Below are 14,988 nucleotides of genomic sequence, written 5' to 3'. Positions count from 1 at the left end.
GGATATATGGAATATACGGAATACACACACACACACACACACACACACACACACACACACAATGGAATACTACTCAGGAATGAAAAAGAATCAAATCTTGCTATTTACAACAACATCAGTGGAATTGAAGGGTATTACGCTAAGTGAAATAAATCAGAGTAAGACAGACATCATAGGTTTTCACTCGTGTAATTTGAGAAACTTAACAGAAGAACATATGGGAAGGGAAGGAAAAATAGGTTACAGAGAGGGAGGCAAACCATAAGAGACTCTTAAATATAGAAAACAAACTGATGGCTGATGGGGGTGAGGAAAATAGGTGATGGGTATTGAGAAGGGCACTTGTTGGGATGAGCAATGGGTATTATATATAAGTGATGAATCACGGGAATCTACTCCTGAAGCCAAGACTACACAGTATGTAAGCTAATTTGACAATAAATTAATAAATAATAATAAAAAATTCAATAATTGTTCGATACAAAATTGAAGAAGACACAAATGGAAAGATATCCCATGTTAATGAGTTAAAATAAATATTGCTTAAGTGTCCACAATCCCTAAAGCTATATAGATTCAATAATACCCCTATCAAAATTCCAATGGTATTTCTCACAGAAAAAAATAATACTAAAGTTTATGTATAACCACAAAAGATTCAAAATAGCAAATGCAATCCTGAGAAAAAAAGAACAAAGCCAGGGACATCACACTTCCTGATTTCAAACTCTACTACCAAGCTGCAGTACTCAAAACAATATGGTGCTGGCATAAAAACAAACTCAAAGGAGAATCGAGAGCCCAGAAATAAACCCACACATATGTAGCCAACCAACATTTGACAAGAGACCCAAAAATACTCAGTGGGGAAAGAATAATCTCTTTGAGAAATGATTTTGAGAAAACTGGATAACCACATGCAGAAAAATAAAATTGGATCCCTATCTTACACTATTCACAAAAATTAACTCAAAATGGATTAAAGACTTAAATACAAGACCTGAAACCATAAGTCTCCCAGAGGAAAACATAGGGGAAAAGCTCCATGACATCGGCCTTGGCAAAGAATTTTTATATATGACATGAAAAGCCACAAACAACAAAGACAAAAAATAAGTAAGTGGGACTGCATCAAACCAAGTATCTTCTGCACAGCAAAAGAAACAATCAACAAAATGAAAAAAGCAACCTAAAAGAAGATGTTTGCACACCATATACCTGATAAGGGATTAAAATCTCAAATATATAAAGAACTCATGCAACTCATTAAGATTCCAATCTGATTTTTAAAATTGGCAAAGGAACTGAATAGACATTTTTCAAAACAAAATCTACAGGTAGCCAACAGATACATGGAAAGAAGTTAAACATTACCAATCATTAGGGAAATGCAAACTAAAACCATAATGAAATATCATCTCACATCTTTTAGAATAATCAAAAAGATAAGAAATGACAAGAATTGACAAGGAGGTGGAGAAAAGGGAACCCTTGCACACTGTTGGTGGTAATGCACACTGATGCAACCACTATGGAAAACAGTATGGAGGTTACTCCAAAATTTAAAAATAGAACTAATGCATAATCCAGCAATCCCACTTCTGGATATATATGCAAAGGAAAGGAAAACAGGATATTGAAGAGATATATGCAGGATTATTACAGTTATTGTAGGATTATTCACAAGAACCAAGATATAGAAGCAACCTGTATCCACCAGTGGATGAATGGATAAAGAAGATATTGTGTGTACATATATGAGGAAATGTTATTCAGCCATGGGAAAGAAATCCTGCCATTTGTGACAACAGGGATGGGCTGTGAGGGTATAATGCTAAGTGAAATCAGTCAAAGACAAAAACTATATGGTGACACTTATGTGTGGCAACTAAACAAAGGTGAACTTGCAGAAACAGAGAATAGAATGGGAGTTGCCAAGGTGGGGGAAATGGAGAGATGTTGGTCAAGTAGTACTGACTACCAGTTAGAAGATGAATAAGTTCTGGGGATTTAATGCACAACATTGAGATAATTAAAAATACTGCATTATATACTTGAAAGTTGCTAAGAAAGCACATCTTAAATGTTTTTATCACAAAAAAAGAAAGGATTATGTGACATGATCGCGGTGTTATCAAATGCTACTGTGGTAATCATGATGTAACATATAGGTAATATATTATCAAATCAATGCATTTTACACCTTAAATTTACACATTATTGTATGTAAATGTTACCTCAATATAGTTGGAAAAAATGTTTAAAAGAAAGAATTGTGAGCAAGGAAATAGATAAATATAGGTAAATTAAAAAAAAAAACATTTAGAGTTATTATCCTAATGATGTTCAATTTGGCAAGTTAAAATTGAAACAGAATTAAAATTTACTAAAATTTCCTTAAGAAAAAAAAAAGTTTGAATAGTCTTGTAATCATTAAGACATGTATTTATTAAGCAAAAATTCTACCACAAAGAAAGTCCCAGGATGTACAAGTGACATCTACCAATTTTTCAAAGAACAACTGCAATTGTACATGATTCTCCCAAAATATAAGAAACTGCTCTCAATTTGTCTATGATACGAAAACAATAATATGATGAGATTTTTTCTTTTAAAAAAAGCACTCTCACTCATGAATATAGACCAAAAATCTTTTAAGGGTTCTTAGCAAATAAATCTCAGTGGTATGTTAAATTGAGTTGAGTTTATATTAGGATGCTTAGCTGATCAAGTTTCTAAAAATACTCTACCACAATGACAGATTATAAGAGACAATTGAAAAGACCATCTAAAAATCCACAGATTAAACACTCAAAAAATTAAACACCCCTCATGATAAAGAAATGTGTTTAAAAAAACATGAACTAGAAGACAAAATCTTCTTAATTGGATAAAACTTATCTATGAAAAATTCAGAATAGGGGAGCCTGGGTGACTCAATTGGTTAAGCATCCCAACTTCAGCTCAGATCATGATCTCGTGGTTTGTGAGTTCAAGCCCTACATCAGGGTCTGTGCTGAAAGCTCAGAGCCTGGAGACTGCTTCGGATTCTGTGTCTCCATCTCCCTCTCTCTCTGGCCCTCTCCTGCTTATCTCTTTCCCTCTCTCTCTGTCTCCCCCTCTCTCTCTCACAAAAATAAACATTAAAAATTTTTTTAAATAAAAAATTCAGAGCAAACATCATCCTTAATGGAGAATTTTTTTTTAAAGATTCTGTTAGTATCAGAAGCAAGACAAAAAATCAACTTATCACTAGTGGAAATTCAATATTCAACATAAAAAGTCCTTAGACAGTGAAATAAGACAGGACAAGAAAGGACATGGAGAAAGAAAAGAAACAAGTAGAAATAAATTGATTTCTTAATCATAGATAATATATTTACTTATCATGGTGTACATAGCAAATCCAAAATAATCTACAGGCAAACTCATGAAACTAACAGAGTTTAAGAGAGTTTAACAAGGTAACTGAAGATGCGTATTAACATTAAATTGCATTTTCTAGGTACCAACAAACAACAACAAAAAATCTCATACTATTCAAGAATTCATTCACAAGTCTTATTGTCAGTAAGAACTTCTCTCACTACCGTATTTAAAATTATAGCCCACTATCAAAACCACTATCACTAACTGTTAAGCTTCCCTGTGTTTATTTTTCCCTATAGCAGTTTTTACTAGTTTACCCATTTGTCTGTTGTCCATCCAGCACAGAATATAAAGTATATAAGGAAATAATTTTTTAACTTACTTTCTTAATTTTCTTTTTAACTGCTCTGTCTTAAACACCTAGAACAGTACCTGACACATAGTAGGGACTCAATAAGAATTTGTTGAATAAAACAATATACATGCAAATGTGCACAATACATTATAATATCATGAAAATATAAAGTACCAATGAGTCTATGCAACAAAAGATGCCAATGGTAAGGCATACCAAGTTTATAGATAGAAGGTCTCAATATTGAAAGACATTATTAATCCCCAAATGGATCTTATAGATGAGAACAATTTTAACAAAGTTCGAACATAATTTCAAGGAATTTGTTATTCTAATTTTACAAAGAACAAAGGCACATGAAACCTTTTAACAAGAAAAGAGACAGAGGAGGTGAGGAAAGGTAGCGGAGAAGAAGAGTCAAAGGGGCTTGCCTTTTTAGATATTAACACTTAAAGTACATAATGCCTTACTATAAGTACAGAAAAAAATGACTAATAGGTCAGAGTCAAAACCAGCCCATCATATCTGTGAAAATTTAAAGTATAATAAATGGAATATTAGCAAATATTAATTAACAAATGGGATAAAGTATAACAAATGGGATATAGAAAAAATGTAGAAAAGAGGGACTATCCAAGTACTGGAGCACTGTTTTTCCCAATTAAAAAATAAGTAAATAAAATTATATTTTTCTGTTTTCATTACACACAAAAATTAACTCTAGAAGAATTACAGACATACAGTGAATGGCAATTTTTAACACACTTAGAATGTTATCTAGGAAAATATATTTGAGAAATATAATATATAAAGATAAGGGGTAGAATTTCTTGAGACACAAAAAAAAAGACTTAACCATATAAAGCTTGATAAATATAATTATGCTAAATTCAACAATCTGTGTTCACCAAAAAACACCACAAATAGAGTGATCATTCAAGGCACAAATTAGGAGAATAAAATTAATAACCTAATCAATGCAGAACTACAAATCAACAAGGAAAGATAATCTGACAGAAACAAAAAACACAAAAGGATTAGTAGCCACAGTAATTGGAAACAGTAATGGTAATCAAACAAAAAGACGTTCAACCTTAGTCATTACAGCAATATAAATTAAAATGAAAAACATAAAATATTACACCCAGTAAATAGACAAAATGAATAAATCTGATAATAGCAAGTGCTGATAAGGCTAGGGAGCACTGTGAATCCTTATAAACTACCAGGAAATGTCTAAATTGGTTTAACAATTTTGGACAACACTTTAGTCTTATCTTGTAAATTTGATCATGTGCATACTTCATTCAGTACCTGTAAATTCCGCTTGTAAGTATATGACCTATATATGACATGCACCTATAGATGTGTAAAAACCGTTCATAGCCTTATTGTTAGTAACAGCAACCTAGATTCCATGGACCAGAGAGAGATAAATAAACTGTGGTGTATTTAGCTAATAAAATATCAAAAATCAGTCAAAAGAACAGGCATAGTTATGAACGATAATATGGGCAAATATTAGTAATAAGCAAAAGAAAACAAGCTCCAGAAGACTGCATACTTCTTTACACAATATATTCGTCAGCAACACCTTACACATGTGGGAAAGCTTTTTAAAATAAAAAGCAAACTGTCCTCAGCTGCCTGTGAGATGCTAGGTCCTTCCGCGGAAGGGAAGGCCGCATAGGGGTGAGGCCCTCTCTTCATCGGGGACTAGCATGGCGCCCAGTAGCACCTGCTCAGCCCTCTCCAGCACAATGGCATCTGCCTTCAAGCTCATCTGCATCTACTCTGCTCTCATCTTGTACAATGATGAGGTAATGGTGACGGAGACGATCAGTGCCCTCGTTAAAGCAGCAGGTGTAAAAGTGGAACCTTTCTGGCCTTCCTTATTTGCAAAGGCCCTGACCAACATCGTCAACATCTGGAGCCTTATCTGCAAAGGTCGGAGCTGGTGGGCCCACCTCAGCAGCTGGAGGCCCAGCTAAGGAGAAGAAAGTGGAAGGAAAGAAAGAAAACTCAGAAGAGTCTGATGATGACATGGGCTTTGAGCTTTTTGACTAAACCCCTTCTGTGACCTGTTCAATTAAAAGCTGAACTCTTAAAAAAATTTAAAAAATAATAAAAAGTAAAGAAACAGTAAACATAAAAAGTAGTAGTTGACCTCGAAGAGGGGAAAATGGAGCAGAATACATAAGGTCTGGAATATAAAATAGGGAAAAACACACAGACGATTCAATGATATTAGAGATATTCAGATCTTAAATAGGGTGATGAATTACTGTGGATACACTTTGATACTATTATATAATTCTATAAATCATCGAGTATTACACAATAAAAAGAAAAGCAGCATAAACAAAACCCCATTAAACTAAAGAAAAACTAATACATAATATTTTTCCAGTAATGCCAATAGTTGGAAAATTAAATAAATTTCCTTGTTAACATTTTTCTAAAAGACACCAAATTTCAAGTTTTGAGAAAATTATCTCACTATGGGATGTATAAACTGTGTCATAAGATAAAAGCTGTTTTTCTTTTAGACTTTTTTTAAAGGAATTACAAATGAATTATTTTTTTTAAAGAAACATATCCTAAGGAGGACATGATTTTGCATCAGAGTTTTACCTTACTAGTTATAACCTAGGTAAGACCACTGAATACATATATTTTATAGGAAAAGGAAGTGGTATTCAGCCATATTCTGTACTTGTGTTTTGTAACATTAGATCTAATTTTACAGTGTATCTTTAGGCTTTGGTAAGCAAATCTTTTATTTCTTTGTTACAAAAAAAATCACCCCAACTAAGCTTGTTCTACTTTATCCTGCACTAGAGCCAGCTTCCTTTATTTCAATTCAGTCTTTGTGCTACCTCATTATTTTGTACACAGTAGCATTTTATCTAAGCCTCTTCCTCAGCTTTGGAAAGAGTGAGTCATTGGGTGAAAGAGTTACCCCCTTGCCAGACCCACTTCAATTAAGAATTATAGTGCCTCCTAAAAAAAAAAAAAAAAAAAAAAAAGAAAGAAAGAAAGTAAGAAAGTGGGGCGCCTGGGTGACTCAGTCAGTGAAGCGTCCAACTTCTGCTCAGGTCATGATCTCACGGTTCATGAGTTCGAGCACCGCATTCATGAGTTCGAGCTGACAGCTCAGAGCCTGGAGCCTCCTTCAGATTCTGTCTCTGCCTATCTCTACCCCTCCCCCTCCCCCCCCTCAAAAATAAATAAAAATTAAAAAAAATTACAGTGCCTTCTGTGTGCAAGGTTACTTGCTATGTGAACGAAACAGAAACAGTATAATGTAACTAATGGGACATAAATAGACTGAGAATGTATTAGATACAGAACAGACTAGAGTGAGGAAATTTGGTTAAATGTGTCATTTTTTTAACTACAGTGCACAGAATTATCTTTCATAAGAGGTTATTCTCAGGATACAAAATATCTCAGAAGTATAGAATAAAATAAACAGACTCTTAACTACAAACGTGGTTGCCAGCAGGGAGGGAGGTGACATAGATGAAGGAACAAAAAGAAAAAAAAAAGAGGTGTAAAATAAAGAGAAAACACAATAGAAAAACAAACTCAATTAAACACCAGTTATGAAAAATTCAAGTTCTGTTTCAAAACATAATAAAGAAAAGTGTCCACATTTTCAATATTTTCAAAAAAATGTTCAGTGTGCTTTAATGTTCTTTATCTGTGGCAAAACAAAAAACAAAGAAAGAGAAGATTCTTCTCAGATATATTTTTGATACAGCATCATAACAGACACTGCCTTTGAGGAAAGAAACATACTAAAACTCAACTACTTAAATATTGAGCAGCATTCTCTAATTTTTACAGGAAGAAAGAAGAATGGATGGTAACAGTATTTTTATCACCAAGACAGAGAAAACACGAGAGATGGATTTGGGAGAGGAGGCAAGATGAACTATTGCAGGATGTGACATTGAAGGCTACTTCCTCCCAATGTCTCTGGTGAACAAAAACCATAAAGAACAGCTTTACAACAAGCACCAACAAGCAACGCTTCCTAACACTGACTCTATGTCCTTCTGTAAAAACGGCTATGTGTCAAACAGTGGAGAAATGTAATCATTATTTTTAGAAATTTTTAGACATTTTCCATTTCCTAGCTGACTATCATAATTTATTTCCCACAGGGTTGTTCATCATCCGTAAAAATTGTGTAGGATTTGTGAAGCAATCTTGAATTTATACCCTCTGGGATATTTTAGCGTAGAACCAGAAGAAGCCTATGGCGATTTCTTTTATTTATTTATTTATTTATTTATTTATTTTTTATTCAAACTGGAAAAGAAAACTATCTGTTGATGAATTGTATCAAAGGTTCTCAGAACAGAATCTGGCTATTGTCCAGATTCTGGACTATTGTCCAGAGTTTTGGGTGTTGTTGTTGTTGTTGTTGTTTTCTTTTTAATCTTTTCAAAGTTTAAAATTCTGGAGGTCATTTAACAGTTTAGGTACTACGTAATTAGTTTGTGGCATTCAAGAAAGGACTGTCAGCCACTGCGAGAGGAATGAATGGAGAGGGCTTGGGGGGTTGCCTGGAGAAACACAGCTTGAGAGTAGATCTCCTTATTTCACTGCACCATGCTGGACAGTCAGAAGTTACTTCTCAGTACTCTGCCTGGAGAAAGCCCAAAAGGCTGTGGGGCACAAATTTACAAATCAATGGTCATTGCTGCTGAAGTCCAAGCTTGGATTCATATGCTGGGCGAAAGAAATTCCTCTAATAGTTGTGCAAAATATTGAGCCTGAGAAAACAGTGGTTATCACAGGTTTTTCTCTATTCCCTTTGAACTAGCATTCACAGAATCTTAAATAATTTGCATCTGAAAAATTAGGCTACAATAATGCATTATCATTTCACCAGTTACTCTTTTAAAAAAAAATTTTATTTATTTTGAGAAAGAGAGAGAGAGCATGCAAGCATGCATGAGTAGGGGAGGGAAAGAGAGAGAGAGAGAGAGAGAGAGAGAATATCCGCAGCAGGCTCCATGCTGTCAGCATGCAGCCCAGTGTAGGGCTCAAACTCATGAATCCTGAGATCAGGACCTGAACTGAAATCAAGAGTCAGATGCTTAACTACCTGGGCCACCCACACACCCACTGACCAGTTCACACAGTTGACAAGCTGCTTTTTTAATCTGGTGAAAATAGTAAAACATAACACCTGTCAACAGCACTGACAATGGAATGAGCTAGCTGAATATTTCCTTTTATTTCCATGCAATTTTTTTTCTCAGAAAACTAAGGCTTTGTGTCAAATAGTATTGATTCAGGAAGATTCTCCCAATTCAAGTATATAAATATACATTTATGGAATGTTGTGCTACTTTGTGTGCATTTACTAGACTCTTTCTCCAGATATTTCCACATAGCTTTGATGCAACAGAAGGAGGATAGAGTAAACCATTGGGTTTAACCCTGGCTCCAGCTCTTATTAGCTGAGGGACCTAGGATATTAGCTTTTCCCTCTGGGCCTCAGTTTTCTTGCTTGTAGTGTAGGATAGTAATTAATACAGATTAGATATTTAACTACTGCATCTGGCAGTACATATACACACACACACGCATATATATACACACATATGTATATATATAATATTTTACATTAAATCAATTTGCTGTATTGAATGTACCTTCTTAAAATCATAAATATTCTAGGAGTTAAATGGGTTAACAGACAGGGACCTAAAGACAGATGAAAATGCACAACTGCTGACTGGGTGATGTATCGTGTGGTTAATTTCAGTATCAACTGTATGGCTAGAGTAGCTAATATTGTGTGCTTAGTCTTCTAAAAACTTGACATGAGTTAAATCAACAAATCTTTCAACAATCCTAGGAGTCAAGTACTGGTATCTTTTTTTTCACATATGAGGAAATGGAGACACCAAAAGATTAGGTTAACTTGCCCTAAATCATACAGCTAGTAAGGAATTGAGCTGGGATTCCAACTCAGCAAGTTGGTACCAGTCTCTTAACCACTATGCCCTGCTGGCTCTCCATGTATTTTTCTCCATGTATTTTACTGGGAAAAATGTGTATTATACCTCATACACATAAGAGGTATATCTGGATGTTCTTTCTACATATTGAATAATCACACTTTAGGTGGATTCAAGTTAGCGTGAGGATTAGGGTTAGATCAAAAATAAAATCTTGTTAGGGCGCCTGGATGGCGCAGTCGGTTAAGCGTCCGACTTCAGCCAGGTCACGATCTCGCGGTCCGTGAGTTCGAGCCCCGCGTCAGGCTCTGGGCTGATGGCTCGGAGCCTGGAGCCTGTTTCCGATTCTGTGTCTCCCTCTCTCTCTGCCCCTCCCCCGTTCATGCTCTGTCTCTCTCTGTCCCAAAAATAAATAAAAAACGTTGAAAAAAAAAATTAAAAAAAAAAAATAAATAAAATAAAATTAAAAAAAATAAAATAAAATCTTGTTCTTACATTATGCCCTGCCATGACACAATTTATCATAAGCCACCTGCATTTCCTTTTCTTTTTCTAGAAAACACATTTTAAGAAATACATGCCCGTCTGTATATGAAACTTGGTAATTCCCTAGATAGTTAAATATAAAGAATAAAACAGTGACCCAAATTCCTAGCAGTGGGAACAGATGTTTTAGAGAGAAGCAAAAGTATAACTGCTTCCCTAAGTCATCATGAGATGTGTAAAATTCCCAAGAGGCCCTGAATAAAGATCATTCCAATTTTGAATTAAAACCCTACAAGGACACTTTTTAATCTCAGAAGAAAAACACCAATAGATTTGCCTTTAGACTTTGGGGACTGAACAGAAATTGTCTAGGTCATGAGTATAAATAGGTTTCCTAATAAACGCCCGTTGGTAGTGGCTGAATAGGAGGCTGAATTGAACAGCAAGCTTGGGCTGTATTTGGCTTACTGGGAAAGGATGCAAGTCTCACTCAGTGACCTATACCTTAAATATAGATTTAGGGAATGGTAGCCCAGATGTTCTATTTTCGCCATCCCCATATAGTCAACTTGTTTTCTTACATTCTTCTGCTCCTCTCTGACAAACCGCCCTCTTCCCACAAAGAGAAACATGTACACACACACACACACACACACACACACACACACACACACACACACTCAGAATTTACCATCACCAGAAGGAGATCCTTCAAATGGAATCCTGGGCTTGTCTTCAGACCCAATCTTCTGTGCTTCCCTTAATTTCTGTTATGGAGTCAGCTAATGTTTTAATAGCCACCTTTATCAGCCTATAAGAACTGATACTGATAACGATCCAAAAAGATGGAAAATATATTTTTCAGATTCTTAAGAGCTTACAATAAACCTGTTTACTTTGAAGTCCGTTGATGAATGAATAGGAGTTGAATAACACCTCCTTGAGCATGCATGAAAATCATGCTAGTTTTGCATGAATGGTATCAAGTAATATTGAGATTAATGGACGGATGACTGAAGAGCTGGGGATAAGAAAGAAGGAGTAGAGAAAAAGAGTGGGGCGGTACCAAAACCATTTTGGAGAAAGGAAGATTGGAAGAAGAGTTGAGAGAATACTCAGCATATCCATAAGAGAAAATCCAGGACTTGGAAAAAAAGGATATGCCAAGAGAGACTTAGTGACCAGCACTGTTTTATGCTATGACTACCTGGTATGTGACTATAAACACTCTACATATATACAGTATATTTATATATATTATATATTATATACACATTATATACACTATATATTATATACACATATATATTAATATATTCACTCCAAAGGGCACCACCCTCTCCCCTGCCAGTAGAGGGAGCCAGTGTTTGATAAAACCAAGAGCAGTTTTCTCTCATTATTATTTGAAAACATCAACTTTTTCAACTCAAGCCATTTGTTTCTCTCTTCTTGCTTTTTAGGGATGAGAAAATACTCTTGTCAGTGGTTTATACTGGGAAAATCACTTAATAGGCTCCCCCCATTCAGACCAAGTTCCGCAAAGAAAGCACAAAACAGCTTTGATTAAAGTCACCTTCTAAGGGGTACCACCAACAGAATGCAATAAAACTTCTAAATGATCTTTGAGTCACCATTCATAAAAGGAAAATAACAATTTGATAGTACTTTCTATGGCTTAGTGTCATCATTAAAAATGGGAAACTGGTCATAGCAGAAGCCCCTGGGTTGAGAGATAAGTGGTACAACATCAGTGGCCTCAATATCTAATGATGCAAAACCAAGACTAAATTATTAATGCTACTTTAGTATGACTATGTTCTGGCTCTTGGATCAGAGCTGTTCAATGGACTAGAGAGAACAGGGGCTGCATTTTAGATAACAGAAAACTAGGTAGTACCTTATTTGTATGTCACATTTTCCATTTCAAAGGTGTTTTTTCAGTATTCACAGTTGGGGTAGATACAGCATGATGCTAAGTTTCCAATATCAACCAGTGTTAAACATCTCTGAACAGCCAAATTTGGTTTACAGTGTGTGGAAATTAAACCAAACCAAAAAACAAACCAAAAAGCAAAAACAAACAAAACCACCTTGACACCAACCAACAGAACATTCTGACCTTGGACAATTGGGCTAGTGATAGCATAATAACAATCCTTAAAAAGCAGGAAGACCAGTTATTGGCTGTAGTTAGTCTTGTTTATTCTAAGCTCTGTTTATAGGATACAAAATACAAGAAAGATTGGACAATTATCCATTTGATTTGATCACTGTAGGCAGCCAAACCAGCTAATTCAGCAGGGAGACAGAGCCCTGACTAGCTAGACTAATCAAATCAAGAGAGTAACTGCCAGATCTCCCCTTTACTTTAGCCGAGTAGATGCTGCCTTGGGGAATGGCTTAGATTCAAAGGCTCTGACTGTTTGAAGTCCCCCAAAAGTCTGTTAATTGGAGCTCTTTGGATGCTTTGGATGGTTAAAATTACATAGCTTAGGTTGGTTGGCTAATCGGTTCTCAGACAACATAAATTCGGCCACTTTAAGACAATAGGGGGAAAAAGCCCTTCATAATAAAAATGATAACTATAATGGTCTGACTTTGATACTAAAAAAGGAAGTAGAGCAAAATCGCATTTGGGACAGTCAGCCACTTTTTTATTTGGCGAAATAGCCAGGAAATATAGAGATGAATTTTTAAGTTCAGAATGGTGTTTCAGGTTTGAGTCCTATAAGCACAGGGTCACATGATAATTCCTTTAGCTTGTTAGTGTCAACAGTTGGCCTAAGATGAAACAATAACTTCGGTGCTGTATTTTATCCCTGTAAAATTAATCTCGTATGTTTTTCAGGGACATATGTAATTTTTTTCTAAGAAATGATCTCCTTTATAAGTAGAAGCTAGAGTGTACAGACAGTACTGAATCGAGCTCAGCCAAGTCAGAGGGAAAAGATATTCAGGGTTAACAAAATTAGAGATTTCAACACAGGTAGCTGAAGGTCTGTATGTCTTAGCATGGTCCACTTGGCCCAATTATATTACCACCACCAAAACACACAAATATAATAGCTCTTCAACTAAAATCTGGAAATCTTTATGCCCCAAGATCCTTGACACAGATGTATGGGTCCCTTTGATGTAATCCTTCCTTGGTGATTACCAATGGTGAAAGTACCCCTAAAGAAACATGACCCAAACTATTCTATGTTCCTTCTCTGGAGACTAGGTCCAAATTAAGTCCGTTCTCATAAAACAGCAAAGTCAAACAACTATGAGTGTTTATTCATTTGCAGCCTAGTTCGTTAGCATCCAAGGGATGTGGGACAAAATCTACTTCATCTAGAATCTTGGAATCTCTAGAAAAAGCAAAGGAACAACTTAAAAGAAGGATCATTTACCACAAGTGAATACATTTTAATGTTTATTTATTTTTGAGACAGAGAGAGACAGAGCATGAATGGGGGAGGGGCAGAGAGAGAGAGAGACACAGAATCTGAAGCAGGCTCCAGGCTCTGAGCTGTCAGCACAGAGCCCGACGCGGGGCTCGAACTCACAGACCGCGAGATCATGACCTGAGCCGAAGTCGGACGCTTAACTGACTGCGCCACCCAGGTGCCCCCACAAGTGAATAAATTAACATTCATTTCACCAAAATATTTATTGGCCACCTATTAAAACAAGGCATAATTTTTAAGAATATGAAAAATGCAAACAAAAGTATAACTTATTATAACTACCTATATAGTACTTATGAAAAGTTGACATGACTGATACCATTTTAAAATAGAGTTGGAGAGGCCACTGTAGAGAAACTGCCTTATCCCTAAAACTTCTGGACGTGAGAGACTCCTTTTTGAGAGAAGTCCCACTTTCCTTTATTAAACAAATGGCTAATGAGCACTTGACCGGAGCAAAAAAGACACTTGGAGTGGACCAGAACAGCAACTGTTTTATAAGCAATTTCCTCTACATTCAACAGGACAACAGGCATTCTGACCATAAAAGTGACGGTTATGGACTTTGTGAAGACCAAATAGTTAACTAATGCATACTGGAATAGTTTTATTTAACACCAATAGAAGGATGCCTAGGTGGCTCAGTAGGTTAAGCGTCCCACTCTTGACTTCAGTTCTGGTTGTGATCTCACAGTTCATGAAATTGAGCCCCATATAGGGCTCTGTCCTGACAGCAAAGCCTGTTTGAGACTCTCACTCTCCCTCTCTATCTGCCTTGGCCATGCATGCACGCTCTGTCTTTCTCAAAATGAATAAATAAACTTTAAAAAAAAAAACACTAACAGAATAGTTGATCAATGTGTATCCAAAAGTGACTCAGCATTTTAGTGCCAGTCAACAATTTGATTCTCTTTTATCCAAGTCAAGTAATTGTCACCCCTCTACCATGCCTCTCCTCTTTTTCATAAAAAGCCCTTGCTTTCACCCTGCATGCAGGATACTTTTCTGGTTACTGCTGGAAAATGTGCTCCCCAAACTGCAATTCTTTGATCCCAAATACACACTCATTTACCTCTCATTATGGCTATTTTCAGGCTGACATACTTAATAGCCAAACATTTCCATTAATTTAACACAATAACCCAGTGAAATTACTACTATTATCATCACTATTTTATAAATGAGAAATTTGCAGCTCAGGCAAAGTAAGTGATTTGAACAAAGTTGCTCAAGTATTTGATAAGAAACACAGCCTCCCTTCAAGAAGCCTCACAAAGAATTAACAATGCAATTGGTAAAAATATGCCACCAGGAAATGTGCTACTATCAATGACTGGCATGA

General features: G+C 35.7%; 1 pseudogene; it reads left to right on the top strand.

The window, feature by feature from the left end:
- Positions 1-5,484: 5,484 nt before the first annotated feature.
- On the top strand, positions 5,485-5,791 carry LOC125909619 (60S acidic ribosomal protein P1-like; annotated as a pseudogene).
- Positions 5,792-14,988: the final 9,197 nt, after the last annotated feature.

The sequence above is a fragment of the Panthera uncia genome (genome assembly GCF_023721935.1).
Source record: "Panthera uncia isolate 11264 chromosome B3 unlocalized genomic scaffold, Puncia_PCG_1.0 HiC_scaffold_1, whole genome shotgun sequence".
In the NCBI taxonomy this organism is placed as follows: domain Eukaryota; kingdom Metazoa; phylum Chordata; class Mammalia; order Carnivora; family Felidae; genus Panthera; species Panthera uncia.
The sequence above is the reverse complement of the archived record's forward strand: the minus strand, read 5'-3'. Positions and strand labels throughout refer to the sequence as shown.